The sequence below is a fragment of the Magallana gigas genome, chromosome 6 (assembly GCF_963853765.1).
Source record: "Magallana gigas chromosome 6, xbMagGiga1.1, whole genome shotgun sequence".
Lineage (NCBI taxonomy): Eukaryota > Metazoa > Mollusca > Bivalvia > Ostreida > Ostreidae > Magallana > Magallana gigas.
In genome coordinates, this window is record NC_088858.1 from 37830199 (window position 1) to 37853440 (window position 23242).

General features: G+C 31.4%; 1 non-coding gene across 1 annotated transcript; it reads right to left on the bottom strand.

The window, feature by feature from the left end:
- Positions 1–12924: 12924 nt before the first annotated feature.
- Positions 12925–22782, bottom strand: LOC109617404 (uncharacterized). Its single transcript, XR_010714727.1, has 4 exons — positions 22420–22782; positions 20872–20948; positions 14230–14311; positions 12925–13327 (listed from the first exon to the last, which is right to left on the bottom strand). It is a non-coding gene; the product is annotated as an uncharacterized protein (transcript).
- Positions 22783–23242: the final 460 nt, after the last annotated feature.

Genomic DNA, 23242 nt, shown 5'->3' on the forward strand with positions numbered 1-23242 from the left:
ATATAAAAACGTGTGTCATACCAGGTATTTATTTTGATGTGTTGCGTTTACATGTCCTTTCCTAATTTATACAGTAATTCATTTCGCGAGGGTATGCTCCGCTGTGCGATGCCCTTGTTCGATATTTATAAATACAAATGTACCTCGGAGTTTAAATGATGTTCATTTAAGAAATAAACAACAGTTTTGAAAGTTCACCGAGATATGAACTTAGTTGGTTAAGTAATCAAATCCTGTGAAGCCTGAAGGGCTGCTCGATAGTTTATGTTTACAATTACATGTAAACAAGCGACTAGCGCGTGCTATGGTCATTGTGGCGTCATGGAGAAGTTGATGCAGAATTCTGTAGGTTCATGACAGAAAACATATTTGCAAATGTAAATATTCAAGAAATAAACAGCAAGTTAAAAAGTTCACCGAGATATCAACTTGGTTGGTCACTTGATCAAGTCCTGTGAAGCCCGAAGGGCTTCTCAGAAGATTTGATCACGTACCAACCAAGTTCATATCCCGTTGAGCTTTTTAACATTGCTGTTTATTACTTATATTTACGTCTGAAAAAACAAATTGTTCAGAATTGTTAAAATAACCGATATTTTATGTTTACAATTAGATAAGCGATTAGCACGTTCTATGATCATTGTGGTGTCATAAAAAGTTGATACAGATTGAACGTTCTCGCTATTTTGTAGGTTCATGAAAAAAACGTATTTGCAATTGTAAATATTTAACAGTATTTCTTCTTTTAAACGCCCCCTCTAGCTTGGCAGTTTTGAATACACGGTTTAAAATAAAATGGTATACGGGGATTTTGCATTGCCAGCGAGATGAAAGTACCCGGAGAGTAACATTGAAAGATTGTGCGAGGTATTCAGAGTGACTTCCGAATGGAGAAAAGATGTCAACATTTCCCATGATAAATCTCCGCAAGAATCTCTTTTCGTTCCTGTTATTTGTATTTTTCACCATAATTAAATCACAGCATATACTGCAGAATCCCTGTTTGTGGTTTTTATTTCTTACTTCGGACAGTCAGGTCATATGGGTTTACATCTTTATTCATCGATATACAAAAGAAAAAGAAAAACGAATTTTAAGGTTTTAAAATATATTCTTGGTAAGGGCCAGAGAAACATGACTATACATTTTCGTGGAATTAAAAGCTAGGAAAATTAGAGCAACTCTCTCTTTGTCAGAATCAAAAATGGTTCCATTGAAATAAAATTTTCAGAAATGTTAAAGAGACATCACGGTGCATCTTATCAAAACACCGACTTGAAAAAATTTTCCGATCGGGTTCGGTATTCGGTAATACTCATGAATGTATAAACTTTCAAAAAATTACAACGTTCTCCATTAGATAAATCTAATTATTTCATTAAAATTAATAAGTACGTATAACCTATCACATAAATACATCGCTACGTGTTACGGGGTCAGCCTTCTATACTATTACGCATGCATATTTAATGTAAACAAAACACATGCAGGGCTCGCGAAGATTCTCCTGTACACAATGGTACATGTTTGTTGATAAATATAAGTTTTTTCCACTTCTCCCAGGTAATAGTTGTTCAAAGTTTTATAAACAACCACAATTATTATTTTGTAAGCATGTATTTTGCGTGCTTATCATAGGAGTTGACTATAATCTGTCCCAATATATCCTGGATTCACATTTTGCTTAATTACTTGATATTTATAAATACCTCAGGGTTCAAACGATATTCATTCAAAAGAATTTCCAAGATTTCTCAGTCGATACGCCCTTGTTAGCTTATCAGGTTTCAATACAATGCTAAAAAATGTTATGTCTACGTGGATTTTGTATTGCAGTAAGCCCGGATGATAACGTTGAAAAATTGCGCGATGTATTCCGAGTGTATTCCGAATGGAGAAAAGATGTAAACATTCCCCATTATAAATCTCCATAAGGAATCTGTTTTCGTTCCTATGTTGTTTTTTTCGAGTGAAAGATGATAATGTGTCAATGAAACAATCTTGGAAATTATCCCTTTCAACTATTTCAATTGCACTTCTTTCCCAGGTATGTGTATTTTTATTAAAAATCGTCCAAATGTGCTGCATAAATATCTTGGGACAGACTATACAAGCTAAATTTATTTTTGAAAGTGAGGCCCTTGAGGGGTTATTTGACTCATTTAAGTTTGTTCATTTTAAAATGAACCGAAATTGGAAAAACCATTAATATATTATCGAGAAAGTGATCATGTGTTCCGTTTAGAGGGTTCTTTACCTCGTGTACCACGATGATCTGAGTCAGGCGAATATCTTGTAGTTTTGGGCACCTGTCAATTACTGTCAATCAAAATCCAAATAAACGATATAAGATTATTACGGTTTTTACGACTCTTAAATTTCCGGAAGCTCATAATTACATAAATTAGGTACGTGAAAGGGATTTGTATCTATTTCAACTGTTACAATCAACGTTATTTCTTATTTCCTAACGAAACAATGGGTAAATCTGAAGTTATTCACACGTGTTTTAGCTGTACTGTCTCTTTAAGCTACTTTAAAAACTTTCCAATACTGTCTTTCTTTTTAAACCTATTTCAATTTTTTTTTATCAAATTCCCAAACATTACACAATAGATCTTCATCTTGTTTTGTGGAAGGTTATTCCAATAACTGCGTAGCTTGATATACTATCATTTCTATTGAAAATCGTGTAAAATGCTGTACATGTGTTACACAGGTGCATGTAGCACTTGAGTACAATGCATGGCAACTTAAGATTTTCCAGCTAAACAAAAGTACATATCCAAATTCCGGTACTTTACATGTAATGACTTCGACTGATCATCTTAAAATTTATTATAATATAAGTAAGCAATGACTATAGAATATTACAACAAAAAAGTATCGGCTTTTTAAAGTACTTGGTTGCATATTCTATTATTCTTGTGAACATCTTTCCTTGCACCACATTTTGTGTGAATTTGATTGACCTATTGTTGTGCAATGTGTCACTTTTCTATGAAAACATACATGTAGACTTGTGTCCAATGTTTTTATTTTATATGTTATATCCGTGTTTATCCTTATTGTGTTTTACCTAGGTTATAGTCTTATCAATGGGGATAATTTTATCAGCCAATGAGAGAGAGAAAGAGAGCTGATCATTGTACGTCACTTTTTCTTAGGACAGTGGGCGTTTTCAAGTTCTTCCCCACCAACCACCACTGACATTAATTCCACATCTGTAATAGTTGTATAATTATTAGTGTAATTCATAGCTTTTATTTACATATTTGTAGATACTCTTCCATTGATAAATAGTTTCCAATTTTGTCTGCCACCTCTTTTGCACATCACTGTTATCATTTTCCCTCTGGATTGTTTAATTTAAATATTAAGGTAATTTGATACACTTAGGAAATTTGTATAATGTTTTTATAAGTGATGTATTGTGTAATTTAGATTCTACCTTTAATTTTTTTATCTATTATAATTTCCTGTCATCAGTTTTGATAAATTACAATTTCATTCATCTATCTTGGTGTTTGTGTTACTTTTTGTATAAAGAAAGTTAGGTTAGGAAATGGAATATAACTCAAACATGCGCCTGACATTAAAAATATTTCTTTTGATAATAAATTGTCCCTTGTACTATGATAATAACAAGGTACGACACGGTCGCTATTTACGCATAATTTGCACAACAGGAAAACGGCCCCAGTAGATCCCCTTTATAGGTGAAAAAGCTTCCCATCATATTATTTTCCCCGAAATCAAAATCGGTATATAGCCCCTCCAGGCGAAAAAGCACCCTTGTATAGATAATTACCTTCCTGTTTCCGGATGCATCGATGTTTGACATATTCTTACTGTCAATGTATTTAAGAATATTCAGTGTATTGTTTATAAGATTTAGAAATATGTATTTTGCTAAAGTTTAATTATTGTTTAAAAAAAACATTTAGAGTTATCTTCCATTTTCATATTGATGTGTATTTTCTGCAGTTATCTTTCTTTTTTGAACCTAGAGTTATCCTTTCATTTTACAAAGAAAGTGAGCGCACAAGACGGTAAGTTTGCAGGAATCCTCGACTCGAATCAACTGGGATTTAAATGTCTATAACCTCGAAAGGCTATGTACAGGTTTCCACAGAAATATATTATGTTGAGTGTCGAAGTACATGGCTATTCCGGTTATTAAAAAACTCACAAGCTTTCAAAAAATGGCAATGAGAGGTAAACCAATAACTAGTTGGAAATGTTAATGCAAACATATTTTAATTAAGTTATATTGTGTATATCCTAAAAAACTAGTAATAAAAAAGGAAAATAGTGTTCATACAGCAGATCTGGAAATCAATAACAACAAATTAAAATATATACTATAATTCAACATCAGGTTAGAATAACAAACATTTAAAACAAAAAAGTTAGTTTTTTTAAAACACCACCAGTTGGATTTGAACCCAAAACACTGAATGTTTGTATTCACTAATCCAGGACGAAACCACTGCGCCATGCGAGACTTGTCAGTTGGCTGTATAAAGTACTGTTTGAAACAACATTGTCATATCAATGGACTTTGTTTTTTATCCTTCAAAAAATAATTTGAAAAAGTACATAATTAGTCATCTCTGGGTCATCTCTCCATCTTTTTTTAAAAAGCGACATTTTCAATGTTGAAATATGTTATCTTTACACGTTTCAAATTTGTGGAGAGAAGACCCAGAGACAACAAAATCATTTAAAAACAGTTGTTAATAAGTAGGATTTTGCATGAATTGCATCGTGTTGCTATATTTACACCCATATTATGATAAAACCCTTTGCATTTCAAATATTTTTCCACTCATTCCACATCCAACAGATACCAAATAACGGTTATAATTCGAAAAATATTCAAAATTAATTGATGAAATTTTCACTCTTCTTGTGCGCCCAGATTCCTGCCGAATGTACATCTTAAGCGCCCACATTCTTTAGAGTTGCTTGTCCTAATTGTTGACTTCTTGTTTTGTTGTTTGTGTGACCCACACAAGGACACTCAGTCCACTCAACATAGTTTTGTATCCGTATGCTTCTACACACGGTAAGTAGTGTTCTGTTGATTTATATTACATACGCGGTTATTCATTTATGTTAACTGTTTGGTATTTTATATTAAATGCAGTTCATAAGTAAATCCTTCATGTTCTCGGAAAAGTATGGAAGGTCATTAGTGTTATTGTCAATACGTTTAAAACAATTTTCTATGGAAACCCATTTGTGTTAAAATGCATTATTTTGAACCTTATCTTTAATACTGTTATTTTTGTTTCTATTCTCTCATTACAAACTATTATTATATGCACTTTGTCTTTACATGAACATTGCTTTGGAGAACGTATGAGTAATTCATACTTTGATTTTGTTTCAGTTTTTTACCGCATACACAATAAATTCGAAGCACTGGATTGTTGTGTTCTGGTTAACTATCTGCAGGCAAAGGCAGAATATTCAACAATAACTTAAACCTGGGCTGACAAAAATTGCTTATACTGGCAAATATATAAACTGTCAACGCACCATTATATGCATATTTGCAGGGATTACATGTCATGATAACAGTGATTACATGTCATGATAACAGTGATTACATGTCATGATAACAGTGATTACATGTCATGATAACAGTTATTACATGTCATGATAACAGTTATTACATGTCTAAATATACATAAAATCATATTCCGTAATATCTCTCAAAGAATTAGGACCACATTGCAGACGTGAAAATATATGAAAAAACAATTCAAAAGATAGGATTGTGGGTAATCAATGCAATTTACCAATACGGCCATGAAAAGAATTCTTGTAAATAAAGAAATCTTTTTAGGTTTTTTTATAGTTTGAAATTGGCACGCGTTTATTAGTTATGTGATGTTCCAAGACACAAAGTACTGAAGTACTGACGGGAGTTGATTTTATTGATTTTTATTTCTTTTGATATCAGCTGTATGTTATTGTGCATGGTAAGTAGTTTCTTAGCTTTATTTGAATAATTACACTATTTTTTTAATATCAATTATCGGACTTTAATTTCTGACAAGAATTCTGAGCTATAGACGAAAAAAACCGCATATTAATCACGTTGTATAATATTCAAAGATAGAATTAACGCCGTCAAACTCTACGATGTATAATGTACATCAGTAATCGAACTTTTTTTTAAAAATGTATCAAAGCAATTTTTAACAAACAAGTGAAAACAAAGTCTAGTCTACGCAAGTACTGGTTCTATCTTTGGATTGGATAGTCTGCCCTTTAATATTCCAAACGCTACCACTGTAATCAAACTCTGGTGTAGGAATACATACGTCTATTTTTTTAAAAAATCTAAATTATTCGTACAGTGTACCATTTAAAATCTGACTATTATTATCACAAAAAATGTTTCGTAACAAAATGACTACATGTGAGAAATGAAAAAAAAAATACATATAATTTATCTGGAATACAAATGGATGCATAAACATTTTTTAGAGAATCAATTATTTAAAAATCAAAATATAAAAGTGTCGTTATTTGAGATACTTTGTTAGACAGTATCATAAAATGGCACAAACCTAGTGTCTGATGTATTCTGAGTCCTAATTATACTCGCTATTCGAAAATCAAAGTCTTTAACTAGAGATACCGTGAGCAAGCTCACAAATTATACGCTAAGAAAATATATAACTCAAGTATTTTTCTATCATAGAAAATAATGGGTGATATCTATTTCACCGTCTATGTTCTATAAATATTTTTTAAAAATTGTTAATGCTATTATGAGTACACAAACTAATTTCTCATCTTTAAATTTCTTTTTATTTCAACTTAACTGTTAATTCATGAAGACGTGTTTTAGATTAACAAGCACCGAATTGCGTTTTTGCATCCAATATAAAAGTAAATCTAAAAGTAAATTGCAATAAATCCCTGACTTGCTTAGTGGTAACAATTTATTTCATAACAATTATTATTTTCATTTATGTTTCAATGCTTCATCTTACCATCATATTGTAGTTGTTGTATAAAAGTTGCTTCTTTGTAGCAATTGGAGCAGGGTTTGACATCTTCTACAACCTGTATTCCTAATAACCGCCCTATACTATCTCCTATTTTACCTAGACTTTCTTCACAAAACAGACCAAAATCAATACCTTTTAAAAATCATTAAGGTATTCCTTGATCGTTATTATCACTTCTTTTTTACAAATATTGTCCTCTGCATTTTTCAATTTCTTTTTGTCGTTTTACTCTTTAACATCTCAAAAATTAAATAGCTCCTGACGGCTTTGACCCCTTCCCTACCAGTTCTTTGTTTTTAATGTCTCACGATATGGCTGTTTTTTTAGCCACCGAACTGATGTACAATAACAGTAATTTAACAGTAATATAGTTAATGTAACTCAATTTTACAATCAATTTATGATTTATATAAAAAAGATGTAAATATAAAAAGTGCAATGCTTTCTTTGATAATTCATGCGGGTTATGGAGGTGGCGATCATTGCAGAAAAAATTACATAACCCTCGTTAGCGGATAATGTATTTTGTCTGCAATGTCGCCACTTTCATAGCCTGCATGAATCACCAAAGAAACCATGTTACGCGCATGTTTACATTATCTTCATTTACCCCCCCCCCCCCCCATTGAAAAAAATTCTAGATCCACGCTTGTTTAAAGACATAAACACATAGTATCACTCCATTCTTTTTTAATCAGAAAAGTTACTTAAATGTTATTATGATGATTGATGCTAAGACATTGCCTAGAAACTGGCCGAGGAAGCATTTGCCTTATAATATGCCTTTAATGCAGAGGTGCAAACGTAAAAATTGCAAGTGCATTGTATTGCCCATGTATCTGCCATACTATGTTTTGAACGATTTTATCACTGTTATCACCGGAAGAATATGAATGAATTAAAAAGATAAAATTGAACGAAAACACATACGATGATCTACTGTAAACTACATTGTACGTTCATTTGCGTTCGAGAATTTTTGCGAGAACTTCATTGTCGCAAATATTACTCGCAGACCAGTATTTGCTTGAAAGTTGTATTAAAAACACAGGTGTGGGTAAGGCTTGGGCGCAAAAATTAGTCGCCGCGAACCAGTTCATCTTAGGTAAATCTCGAAATAAAAAAGTCTTTGCGAATAAGTTTGCAGTAACTTCTCACGGAATTATCTCGGCTTACATACAGTTTTTAAAGCATTTATTGCATTGACTGTGTTAGCACAACCAATGTACATAGTTTGGTCTATCTCTGAAAGCGATAAATAATTGAAGACCTTATTTAATTTAAACATCATATCAAGAGCTTAATATATTTGAAACTGAAAATCATTCATACTCCGTCACAAGAAGCAATCCGTGCAGAGAGTAATTATCTGCTCTTTAAATATTGAATAAATTTTATTGATGAATATATATATATATATATATATATATATATATATATATATATATATATATATATATATATATATATATTACTTTATTGTTCGTGTCGTTGGTTATTTTTAGTGCTTTTATATATATATATATATATATATATATATATATATATATATATATATATATATATATATATATATATATATATATAACTTTATTACCACTTTTGCAACACATTTGGAAAGAAAGAAAGTTGTTTATCATTTTTGCAAATTATTTAAAACACACTTTATCTAACGACCAATTTCAAGTACACAATTACATGTAAGGATTTACAAACGGGTATATTTTACGGATATAATGATCGAGACCAAGAAATTTATGTACTTATGTTAGGATTTTGACTGTTGTGCAGTAATAACCAAATAATATATTATTTCAATAGTGGTTACAAAGTGATTCTTCTAATGAAATACACCCCAACCACTATTGTAATAATTTATTTCAATGCTGGTTTTATTTCAATAGTGGTTGCAAAGTGATTCTTCTAATGAAATACATTCCAAACTCTTTTTGAAATAATTTATTTCAATAGTGGTTTTATTTCAATAGTGGTTGAAATAGTGGTTTTATTTAAATAGTGGTTGCAACACCGGAGTCTTATTCAAATACATGTATTCCTGAACGTGTACATAAACTGTATCAGAAATTTCACGCTTTTGCTTATACACCCCTGCGAATGTTATTGTCATTTAAATTTGAAAAAATGTTTTATTTGACCCTTTCAATTTCGCAGTAAAAATCGTGCTCGTATTTATATTCTATTTTATAGAATCTAGGTACTTGTCAAATATAAATTCTAGACGTATATTGATTTTAAACTTTATTTTCATTAATTGGTGGATAAAATGTGCTTTAGAAATAAATGTGACAATACAAAAAATAGTTTTTTCTGCTGTTGCATCAATTAACATGCGTAGTAGAGATCGCCACTAGGAATTAATTTTCGATCCGCGCCTGACCTAGTAATAACATCAATAGTGAAAGAGACTATACTATTTTATGCAGAATGTTCCTTGAAAATGGCTCGATATACTAAGTTTTTAGGCAAAACATTCACCCATTATTTTTTTAAAAATAGTATTATTAATAACATGGCTATGATTTTATTTGGCAACCCAATGTTTATATTTCAACCACTCTACACGTGGTTGAACACGAACAATAACTCTGTTCTGAATATCATCGTTAAATTTAAATAACCGCTAGATGGTGAAATAAGATATACATCTTAAAAGATTTTGATGTTTTAACATAAATCAAAGTAGGATATGATATGAAAATTGACCAGTACTTACGTATTTTGAGAATATTATCCGAACACTTATACTTCCGCTCGAAATTTCACAGGAACTGAACAAATCTCGGTGAAGTCTCGTGAACTTTCATTCGAGCACCTCTGGATTTATTACATATTTAGCAACGATAAAGAAAACTTTCCGAACACATTCGCAGGGGTGTTATAAAGCTTTAAATAACGAACGATGTTAACACTGTCTCGCAGACACGATATTTATTTGACCATAAAGGAAACATCCTTCATTTTAGAGACAATTGCGATATTGAGGGATAAATTCCAACCTGTTGAAATAATCAACAGGCAGGTGAAATATCTGTATACTTTGAATGGAAGCTTTTACATTTTTCCAAGAGGCATTTGGCAAGTGGTGATTGCAATATTTTAGGTAAAGGGGGGGGGGGTCATTACAATATTTTAAATTTTTTAAACTCCGGAATAAATTTTATTATTTAAATGCATATATAAACATCTTTGACAGGTCTTTGTATAGTATCAGGTACACGGCTGACCGTGTGCCATTTCTTTCTTATTTTGGAGAGGGAGTGAATTTTGAGGTTCTTTTCTTTCTTTTCTTTTTTTTATTTTATTGGGAGGGGGACGTACTTAAGAAACATATAATTGATACCTTTATCAGTCCCCTATCGGTTTCATCGGAGGGTACTATAGCTTTTCTCTGCGTCCGTCAGTCCGTCCGTCTTTCTGTCCGTCCGTTCGTCTGTCCCACTTTAGTTTTCCACACTTTTTTTCTTTATGCATTTGAGGTATAATATGAAATTTGCTGAACAGTTTCAAAATGTCAAACTACAGATCAAGTTTACACTTTTGTAGTGTCTGGTTGACACATTTTCGAGAAAATTAATTTTTCATATTCCAATTCTTTTATGTTCGGGTTCGTTATCGGGTTCGGTGTGTATTGAATAAACGAGGAAAGTATGTATTCAGTAATAATGTCGTTCATTACTTGTACCTTTCCTTTAATTGTTTCTAACAAAGAAATAAGTTCTGTAAAATAGTGTCAAGCATTGTGTCATAAATTTAATCGTCAGGTTTTTTTGTATTATTATGGCTTTTCGACTTTCGGTCGAAAAGACCTATTGTTTTCGTCTTTTTTTATTATTATACTAGACAGTTTTCTGACAGCGATTTTTTAAAAGCTGTCAGATATATTGATTCAATTATGCAACAGTTATACAGTAAACCCCTCAATCTATGGAATGTAAGGTTTTGGACTACCTGTTCCGGTACTTCCGAAACCTAAAGGGACAATTCTAAAAATTAAAGGTAACGCAATATTTTGTTTATTTTTTAAGTTTGAACGTTCAAATTTTAGAATTAGATGTACCTTGTCTAGCCTTACAAAATGGTAAGCGTTGACAAGTATCTATATCTTACCGTTTTTTGAAATATAAAGCCCACAAAATTAAGAAAAGGGGAGATGAAAAAACAAAAACATTCAAATGACCTTTAAAATTTTATTTGATGCCTGGACATTATTAAGGTAGAAGAAATTAATATACATTCCGAGTTTCATTAAAATATGTTGACTACTTCCGGTTTAATAGGTCAATGAAAATCGTCTATGGGAGTTTCAATGTTAAACAAAAATCACGCATCATTCGTTTTCTCAAAAAGTTTTCAGTTAAATGTTACAATATTTCATCTATATAATGACACATTCAGTCCGCAGACCGGAAAAAGTTTTGGGTAGACAGTTCGAAAAAATTGGGGGTCTGCAGAGGCCAACGTTGAAAACAGCCCTTTAGCTGTAACTTTTTTTTTGTCCGATGTTTAAAATCTTTTCAATTTATTGTTAAAAACATAAAGATGAATTTAAAAATTGTGGTCCGAGGGGCAACTTTTTGATTCCTTATAGGGGTTTTGAAAGGCCTAAAGATCACAACTTGTTTAAATTTCAAACTTTTCAAACCTTTTTTAGAAAGAGTTATCTCGCTTTGCTATAAGAATGTAAAGCATAAATACTGTAGGAATACCAAGTTTTGTGTTCCAGGAATGAATACTTACCTTAAATGATTTTTTGAAAATTAGAAGTGTAGCTACTTGTGAAGTTCTGGAGTTATCTTTCTTGTGACATTGCACTACTCATAAGTTCCTATCTCTGCAACTAGTTATACCAAGGCGTTCAGAAATTTTGGAAATCGATGAGAGATGAATTTTTTTTACATTTAAAAAAAGGGGAAAATGGGATGTCGAAAAGCCTTACTTTTTGTTGAAGACAAAAAAAGTTCTAGTTATAATCGGGTTCGTGATCGGGTTGGTCTGTTGAATTGGGGTACAGAAGACGGTAAGAAATGATATTTTGCATAACAGTGCATTGTTTTCACAAATTTCTGGACTTGGCGAAATTACAGGAGATAAAATAAAGAATATTAATTTGCCTATTTTTATTTAATTTCTTTATCAACAATGTAGTTTGAATTTCCTCTGTATTTTTATCTCTGATTAAAGCATAACATCTCGTTTATAATAGTTTTGAAATAGATGTTCGAAGCTTTCAGAGAATAATACAAACCGGTAGGGGGTGTTTATTGATTATGCATGCTTGTTTATGACATACTTTCTTAAGGAACGAACAACAAAATTAGCTTTCAGTTTAGAAAATTTCTTTTTTTCCCTTGAAGTTTAACCAACGTAGCGGAACATGTTTTACAGTCAGCCCTATTTATCGCAACAGCAGTTTACGTACCTTGAAGTCTGTTTGTTTTATATTCATTTTATCAAAGATTTAATTGATTTTTACGAAACAGTTATTACAAGAATAATAAAAGATTCATTATTACTCTTTAGTTCAATACATTCAAAATCAATTTTCAGCATTTAGTGCCAAGAATCCAAATATTCAATAGTAAGTTAGTACCAAGACTTATGTGAATACTTAAACAATATAGAATGTTGCATGATAAATTGTGCATAGTCAATTGCAAAAAATTTGCCTTTATTGCGTTTTTAGTATCAACAGTTATAAAAAAATGATAAACCAAAACAATGATTACCTAAACCAACATATCTATACATCAAAGTTAAATTGTTTCACGTGACCCCGTCTAAAAACTATTTTGCCAGAAAATTTCAAAATGTTAACCCAAATGATTTGGTTGTCTTTAAGAAATTTTGAGTAATGTAAAGGATACCAAAGTACTTCTTGTGATTCATTTATAAGAAAAAAACAATACAGCAATACATGAAATCATCTTTTTAAATTGTAAGTAACTCCAATTAATCTCAACTACTCTAACTACATGTACAACTCTGTTTTGTGTTCTATTTGCTTGGTCACAATATATATATCTTCTAAAAATTTCTTTCACAAACAACTGGTCTACTAAATGTGCATGGAATATCAACCCACACTCCTTCATATCCAGTAGATGATGCAATACATTTCTCAGAACCAATGCCACCATAATCATTCGGTTCACCAGTGTACCAGTTTGTGTAAGTTGACGGAGTTTGACTATCAATCCACGTAAACGTCCCAGAGTTATCTGTATCGTATCCGTTCAGCCAGTATTCGAAAGCTTCACCACATCGGTTAGATGCTATGTATTAAAAAAGATTGGATTATTATTACAGACCCCTACGATACATTGGAATGATATGCTTTTAACAGCTCGTATTAGAGTGTTTTTATTCACATATCAAATAAAACACATCTGGTAAACTTCAACAAAGAGACACGATGCAAATTTGAAAAATCTGCAAAAGTAAAAAAAAAATAATAATACAGACAACATTAAAATTACGTTTCACAATATCATTAAAATTATTGATATGATTTTATTTAAATGATTGAAACTCGTTTTGGAGTTTTTTTTGGAGGTGGGGTACTTGACTATTTAAAACCGTATTTTTTTGTTTAAAATAATGGGGTTTTTTTACGTATGAAACAAATACTCTTAAATCTAAAGAAAAGAAACATCTACGATTTATTCAGATTAATTGTTCAGGTTTTTAAGCCCTGAGTGTGAAAAATATAATATTATCGAACGAGTATCAATATATAAGAAATATTACAACATTAATGCTCGTATAAGATACATGATCATGTGTTTATATATGAATAATGAAAAATGGAAATGAGTACAGGTTATTTTGTCAAAGTATTGGTGTTAGACTACTGCTTCAACACATTTTAATTCCACTTACAAAATTTAACTCAACTCAAATTTAACTCAACAACTCCATTTTTTTAAATTGATATGCTTTCCCTTAACGGAAAACAAATTTAAAAAACTATCTAAACTATCTATGCATTAAAAAAAATTCCTTAATAAAATAAAAATGTATGAAAAATGTATAAAAAAAAAAAAAAAAAAAAAAAAAAAAAGTAAATGTGTATGCAAATTTATAGCGTAAGAGTATAAGTCCTATGCAGCCATCAAATTCGTTCCGGTAAAAAATATAAAGAGATTGTTGAGTCTATTACGTAATGAAAACCTACTTAGCTCGATTAGCCAGTCATTTTCCGTTTCAGATTGTACTTCAATGACGTAAGCCGGAGGAAACAGGCTGGCACAAAAAGTCTGTAAAAACAATACAATATGTCTGCTGTAGTATATATAAACAAAAGGTGACTAATGAATCGATTTGCCTCTAGGGACTAAGATCCAGGACATTTCTATTACTTCACTAAAGTGGCAAAATTTCACAAGCACACTACAGAGCCAAGAATGGTTTGTTTTTTAATCAAAAGTTGAGTAATGTTTTTCTTCAAAAATAATATACTGTAAAGGAAAAAACCATATTTTACACAAACTGACTCTGATCCTGAGAAATAAGATAAATTTAATCAAATTAATCAGTAAAAAAAACTTACTAAATATAAAAATTAAATTTATATGAAACTTCCAACTATAATTTACCTATATTTAAAGTAAACTACATTTTTGTGCAGAATTATAACTTGAGTATTTCACTTGTACTCAGACTAGGTTATTACAAAGTTTTCTTTTGTTTTTTGACATCAAAAAGCCTTTTTACGTCCGGATAATATTGTCAATATCCGCTTTATGCAATAAATTTTTGGTCTGTATCTGCAAGTAGCTTTTAAATTGGATTCATTTCCGTACATTTACATTTGCAAATATGTCTCCTTACATGAACCTTTGGATTATCCGCACGTTCGATTCTGTGTGAACTTTTTCATGACAGCACAATTCGCGCTTATTGCTTGACAGTTGCATTATTTTAAACATTAAAAACACGATTATTATTATTATAATTCTTAAAGGTTTGCCTTTTTCTAACATAAATATAAGTATTAAGCAGCAATTTTAAAAATTCCACCGGGATATAAACGTGGTTGGTACATGATCAAATCTCCTGAGAAGCCATTCAGGTCTCACAGGATTTGATTGCGGGACCACCCAAATTTATGTCTCGGTGAATCTATTAACTTGCTATTTATTTCTTAAATAAAATCGCTTTATATAAACATTTAGAACAATGATTTATTCCAACTAATCAGTTATTTCCTGTGTATTCATTTGCTATAGAGATTAACAGCGTTCACGACCGCATGTACACTGGAAGCCCAGGAGGCGTTCATACCTCTAGAAATTAAGCCCCGCCTTCACTTGAGCTTTACCACCCGGAGGAAAAGTTCGGCAAAACCAAGAGTTCATCGTATCAGGCAGTTTAACAGGCGGCATGTTATATTATATATTATACATCTAATGGGTTTTTTTTTAAATTCAAATGTATATAATAAAAACAAAATAAATCTATTAAAATACTAAATGGCGGTCAGACTTATCCTGAGTTTATGTTAAATTTATATTTTACTTTGTCATTAACACTTGCTATCCTAGGTAGGTGTGCACTCGTTTAAAGTTTATTTGATCAATGTATTGTTCAGCAATTAAGTTCTTGTTACCTAAATATGAATTGCTTTTCTTTCAGATGACTGTTTTCATTGTTAAGTAAACATTTGAAACAAACAGACGTCGTTCTTATTTAAAGACTGGATTAAAAACATAATCAGATATCAGTACAAGCCCTTATGGTGTGATTGGAATATTTACATTTGCAAATATGTTTCCTTTATAAACATATAGAATTACTCTAGGTAGAACTAATTTATAAAAAATGTATACCACATTTATTAGACCAGTTCTTGAATATGCTTCTGTAGTATGGTACGGTTGTAATATGTTTGGCATGGAGAGATTAGAAAAAGTTTAATTAAGTGCTGCAAGGATATTTATTGGGTTACCCATTTTAGCATCTAAAGAATCTCTCTGCACAGATACTGGCTTGGAACATCTATCCAGTCGTCGTAATAAGTCTTAATTAATAATCGTGTTTATAATTCATACAAATCAAGTACCTGAGTACATGAGCAACACTATTCCTCCTGTTACAAAAATGTCTCAAAACATCACACAAGAAATAGCAAAAATTATATTGTTCCAATCCGCGGATTAGAACTTGATAAAAGTCTTTTGTACCTGACACTATTCGGAAATGGAATTTTCTCAATTCAGAAGTTAGGGAAGCAACTTCTCTCAACATCTTCAAGAGAAAAATAACTGATAGTATTTCTCAACCTCCGAAATACTTTTCATTCGGTAAACGCACTATTAATATTTTGCATACCAAATTGAGACACAGCTGTATTTTGAATTATGATCTGTACAAAAGAAACATTATTGAGTCACCTAATTGTATTTGTGGTCAAAAGAAGGATGTCTATCACTTTTTCTTGGTATGCAAGAATTATGTAAACGCTGAAACAATCTATTTGAACTACTTTTTAATAGGCTTGAAGAAACAATCTTAATTAATTCCCAGTAGTGAATTTCTCTTATAATACAAAATGTTTTATTTTTTCAGCAGTTCAAAACTTTTTTAAAGAGTCTGGATGATTTTTAAAATAATTAATTATTTCGTGTATTTGCTGTTTTATACTGTTTATCAACGCTATTTACTATTTATTCGCAAATTCTTTGTAAATACAAATTTATAGATATGACTATCATAAAGTTAATAAGTATAAGTAACATGTATTATCAAAATGATAATTGTATATATTGTATGTATTATCATTAGGAGAGGACCACTTAAGTTGTAAAAACTTGTTTCCAATCCTCTTGTGTATTTACACAATAAAATGTTTATTTATCTAATATGTTCAAATCAAATCATAGATAAGTGAAAAGTTGTCAATGTGGCAGCAAACCGGGTTTTTTTATGTGAACTGTATCCATAATCCATGTTAACCCTGAATTGATAAACACTGCCTATCGTATCAAGTGAAATGGAGTACCCTGTATGCAATATTTTGCCAAATAATGACTAAGGGTTTTTTTCATAAATTATCAGAAATCAAAATCCTAGCAATATGCACACCTTTGATATATGTACAATTAACCTGCAAAAGAACAATTTCCAATCTTGAAAACTGTAGGAGGAGTTATCCGTACAATACAGGTACCCTATAGGCAATATTTTGCCAAAAAATGACTAAGTTCAAAAGCAGGTATTTTTCTCATAAATAATCAGAAATCAATACCCTAGCAATATGCACACCTCTAATATATGTACAATTGATCTACAAAAGAACAACTTCCTATCTTGAAAACCGTAGGAGGACTTATCCGTACAATGAGGGTACCTATTCGGCAGCCGCCCGCCCGCCATTTTCACCATTTTAATAACCGGATTTTGAAAACCCGGTTAAAAAGCAAAAACGTTTAATTCTGTGTAAACTTTTTCATGACGTCACAATGATCATCGCACGCACTTATCGCTTGTCGGTTGGATAATTGTAACTTATGTCGGTATTTATACCCCCGCTCCGAAGGAGAGGGGGTATACTGTTTTACCCTTGTGTATCTGTCTGTCCGTCTGTCCGTCCGTAACAAACTTTTCTGTCGCATTTATCTCAGCAACTATTTATTGCAGATGCTTGAAATTTTTACACAGTGTTTGTATAGGCATGCCATATCGTGGGATATATTTTTGTACCAATCGGACGTCAACTTCCTGTTAAATGACGACTTTGTTTATTTTTAGCAAAAATTTTCAAACAAATTTTTGTCAAAGAATTCTCAGCAACTGTTTATCGCAGATGCTTGAAATTTTTACACAGTATTTGTATAGGCATGCTTTATCGTGGGATGTTTTTTGTACCAATCGGACGTCAACTTCCTGTTTAAGGAGTACTTTGTTTATTTTTAGCCAAAATTTTCAAACAAATTTGCGTCAAAGATTTCTCAGCAACTATTTATCGCAGATGCTTGAAATTTTAACACACTATTTGTTTTGGCATGCCATATTGTGGGATATATTTTTGTATCAATCGGACGTCAACTTCCTGTTAAATATTGACTTTGTTTATTTTTAGCCAAAATTTTCAAACAAATTTTTGTCAAAGATTTCTCAGCAGCTATTTATCGCAGATGCTTGAAATTTTTACACAGTGTTTGTTAAGGCATGCCATATCGTGGGATATATTTTTGTACCAATCGGACGTCAACTTCCTGTTAAATGAGTACTTTGTTTATTTAAGCCAAAATTTTCAAACAAATTTTCCTCAAAGATTTCTCAGCAGCTATTTATCGCAGATGCTTGAAATTTTAACACACTATTTGTTTAGGCATGCCATATTGGGGATATATTTCTGTACCAATCAAATGCCAGCTTTCTGTTAAATGTCGAATTTGCTTATTTTGCATATTCACATCAGAGCGGGGGTATCACTGGCTCACAGATATTTTGTTTTAACAATTCTGGACAGTTAAGTGACCAACTACATGTAATTAATTTGGTACATCCTGTCCTGTCCGTTATTCATCGCCTATTTTTATACTATTACATGTATATATTTTAATATTATTCTTAATTGGAGTAGATATATGTTAATGATTTAAGAAATGAAGATAATGATTTTTCTATTGATCGACGTATCAAAGAAATAATTGACCGGAAAACTTCATCAATGCGCGTAGCGCTTTGATGAAAAAGTTTTCCGGTCAATTTTTTCTTTGATACGTCGATCAATAGAAAAATCATTATCTTCATTTTTTATCATTTAATAAAATATTTTCAAATCATAAAATGTGAAGTGTCATTGATCAAAAATGTAAATAATGTAAATGAAGCGGCGCATATGAATACAAAACAACAACAGCAACAATATTCAAAATGGATGCGCCTTCAGCTGATGCAGAGCTATTGAGCTGAATTTAATGGATTAAACACAAATAGTGAGTTAAACTCTGAAACGGTTGAGTTGAAAACGATGTTATTCAATTTGCAGAAAGATTCGTTAAAACTGGTTTTCATGTGAGATCGCTGGAATATGCAATATTGGGCATAACCACGCAAGGAGAGGCGATCGTGGACAAAAATAGTTGATATGTCGACAAAGAATAGTATGTATAAGCGACTTTTGTGAACGTTGTGGTAACTAGATAGCCAGTGATGTACTTCAATAGTATATCTACCGCTTGGAATGCGCCGAAGGAGTTGATGCATTACTGATAACGATGCTTATTCTGATGACCGATCATGTACGTGGTAAATATAAAAATCATCGTTGCCAAATTTGAACAGCAGTGTATAGGCCTATATGTTCGTTATAATTATTCTGGAAAAACAACAGCCACCCTCGCAGTAATGTTGATCGATCTCAAGCAGACGAAATCGTGAGAAGACGCTTAATTTTGCCAGTGCGCATGTCTAAACTAAAAATACACAGTAGTGGAAACAATACCACGTGGTAAACAAAAACATACAAATAAAGCGGTCAACATGCATAAACTATTTATGGACATAAATGTGTTTTCGTGAATCAAATAATGTGTTTTGTTTATTTTTGAAGGTTAAACTTTCAACTTTTAATGTTTATAAAGTTGTATTTTGTTTGCTGACAATAAAACAGACACAACTTTACACTTTGTTGACAGTGTTTATTTTAGAAATTCCCGTTTTATAAATAGTGCTAGATCAGAACAGTTGAGAAAAGAAGATCCGGAAAAAATTTTATTGATGCAGGTATCAAAGAAATTTTCAGACGAATCAGAAGCGCGGATGGATATCTCATCAAACGAATAAATATTAAATGATAATATTATCAGTTTTGTCACTGAATTTTAACCTTTATTTACAGATAAGGTTTATGTACGATTGTTTAAAAGATTCGTTCGACTTTTATCAATTTTACGTTGATGCATTATTTCATATTTGCCTGTATATTTGTATATTTCTTGTTCGCTTTCTACTTAGATTTAATTTGCAACAGAACTTTTTAAAGAATTTATCTAGTACTTAATAGTGAGCATCAAAAAGTCGTTTTGGGGAGTTGAAATTAATCAACTCAGCTATGCAGTGACTTTGACAAACCGGAAATGAAACAGTGTTTAAACCTAAGCACAAACCATCACCGCTATCAACACTTGGTACCTAAAATTAACCGATATATTTGATGCAATGTACCAGTATTCAGAATCAGTGTTTTTCAAGGAAACTTAATTTTAAATACTTTGAAAATAGTCAGATTTTAAATGGTACGAACAATTTAGATATTGTTTGTAGTCTTAAACATTCCTACGCCAGAATTTAATATTGCTTGGATACAATTTTCAGAAATATTTTGATTACTGATACGTAATACATCGTAGAGTTTGAGGGCGTTAATTTTATTTCTAATTATTTCATATTCTTCTCATGGGGCTTTCCGTCTATAACCCGGAATATTGGGGGGGGGGGGGCATGCGTAATCATTCAAGTGCAGATAAGAAACTATTTCCCACGCGAAATTATATATCGTTGATTTTAAAAAATATATATTGATTATCAATAAAATCAACTCCCGTCAATACTTCAGTACTTTGATTTGATGTTTTGCTCATTAAAAGACAGTATCGAAAACTCTATTTCACATGTCGGTTTCCGTCAAGTGTGTTTTTCAAGACAAATGATATCGATTTCTTTAATGTCAATTCAAAATGAACGTGGGGTTCTCTGATATACTAGTAAATTTGAATTATTTAACGATATATCAATATTCAAATACCCGGTAAAATCCAGTTTCAAGATTAAAAGGAAAAATAAATTAGGTGTTCAAATATCCACTTACCCGTGAGTCATTAAATGTTCTGTATTTAGAATCCAACAAGTACCAATGACCGAAACGTTGGTGCCATATTGTACAATCTGTAGAAAAAATTGTTACTTCATTTTGTTAACTTCATTGTGTGAAGTGATATATAACTAATAGCAAAGACATTATGCATATTAAAACTGAAAAGCAATTATATTTACTGGAAATCTATCAAATTCTGTATATCAATTCTATTATTAAATTGATGCATGATATACTATACAAAAGGCCCTTAAAGTTTTGTTTAAAATCATTTTTGTACATTATGTTAAATGAATTAAACATATTTATAGTTAGAAAGGAAAGATAAAATATATGATTCAAGATTATCAACTAATAATGAATATGTCCAAAATCAGATAGAGCAATAAAAACAAAACTGCTAAATTACATGTAGCATAGGTCAGATTTATTTTATGAGAAATAACACTTAACACAACAGTGTGTTTGGATTAATTATACACAATTTTGAGTATGAATTGTATCCGAATTTTTTTTTTTTAATTATTTCCTTTACATATTTTTTAAATTTTATTTTTGCATTATTTATTCATTATCTATAAAATGTCAACCCTCAATCACATATTCATGCTGAAGGATTCTTATTTCGAAACAGGGACGGCGATGTAGTGCGTTGTATTTCTTTAAATTTATTCTTTGTGTTTAATTTTACTATAATTTTTCATACACTCTTAAATATGTTTTCTTAATGTAAATTTCGTATAAAGGGCTGTTTTGTACTCAATCTCAACTCAATCTGTTAATGCTTCACAATTTAATATATGACTTCTAAAATGTATGTCATCTAAAAAAAAAAAACGCGAGGACATGCATATTTATTTGCAATTTTTAACCACAATTGCCGATCTAATGTATCTGCCTGATGCATGATGAACTCGTCCTACACTTTCCACAACGACGTTGATTGTCAACCCGCGTTCTTGGATAACCCGTTCCGGACAATTTTTTCATCAAAATTAAAATCGCAGGTTCAAGAAAGAAATTGGTTCAATTTAAACTTTTAGCAAATTAAATCTGAATTTCTTATTATATTCTAAATGAATTCCCGCTAAGTATATTCACTTTTCATGTCCGGATCTAAAATGGGGTCAGGGAGTACCCCCCCCCCCCCCCCTGCAAAATTCAAATGTCTTATTATTTACATTACAAAACTACCAAAAATAAACCTCAGACTCCCTCTGGTAAACTCTATTAACCGTCGGACCCCCCCCCCCCCCCTTTTAGAAAAAAAAATTCTTGATCCACGCATGCTAATATTATATCATTGCAAGTACTACCACTGACCGCTAAAGCATGTCCATCACTTTGCTCTCATTTTTGCTATTTCGGGCAAGTAGTTAATCTAATATTGAAGTAGGTTTTTACCAGATTTTTTTTTTCTTTTTCTTCCACAACTTATGGAAATATTGTGTTATTGTTATATCGAGATTTCTTCTTTAAAATAAAATAAAGGACAAACCAAATTTTTTTCCGTCATGGGGACAAATGTCGAAAAGTACTTACCAAATTCCTTTTCATAGTACAGCCATCCTACGGAACTGTGTGGTCCTGCGTCTGATTGGTCATCCATGTGGACAGACAGAAGTTGACATTCATGGGTGTCGATGTTAAACATCACAGATTTACACTCACCCCAAGCGGTACATTGAGATGCACAGGCTAAACGACTATTAGAATTTGATGATGAAATAATATGGACTGCATTAGTTCCTCTGTTATCGTAAGACGGATTTCTGAACATGAAATTAGAATTGAAATCTCCTTGTACCAAAAGATTTACTAAAAAAACAAAGTATGTAGTGCGTTTCATTTTAAAAACACACACACAAATGACCTTGTTACTAATTGTGTTTGGTTTTTGTGTTTCGTCATACCATATTTTTTCAATGAATGCACTGTGATTGGTCGAATAATATCAACATATATTTTACTAGAAATTCCACACCTTTAAATATTGATTTCCTGAAAACACCACACTTATGAAGAAGTGCCGACATGCATAGATAATGTAACATACATTGCATACATTGTAAGACTTAAAGTGAATAAAAACCATAAATTTTATATGAAAAGCTATTTGTTGCCATGTTAAACAAAAATTAGGGAGAAAACCTCAGCTCTTTTAAAATCAAATGTATGGAATCGAATAAATGCTTTCATATTTTAGTTACTATTCTAACAATTGCAAATCTTTTATAACTTGTTTGTGTGGAAATCATTGTGTAAAATGTTACCCAGTATCCGCAAACTGCATTTTATTTGCGATTTAAACCTTGTCAACTCTGCAAACCTGTTTCAGAGTACGCTGTGGTAGTAACAGCGGTCT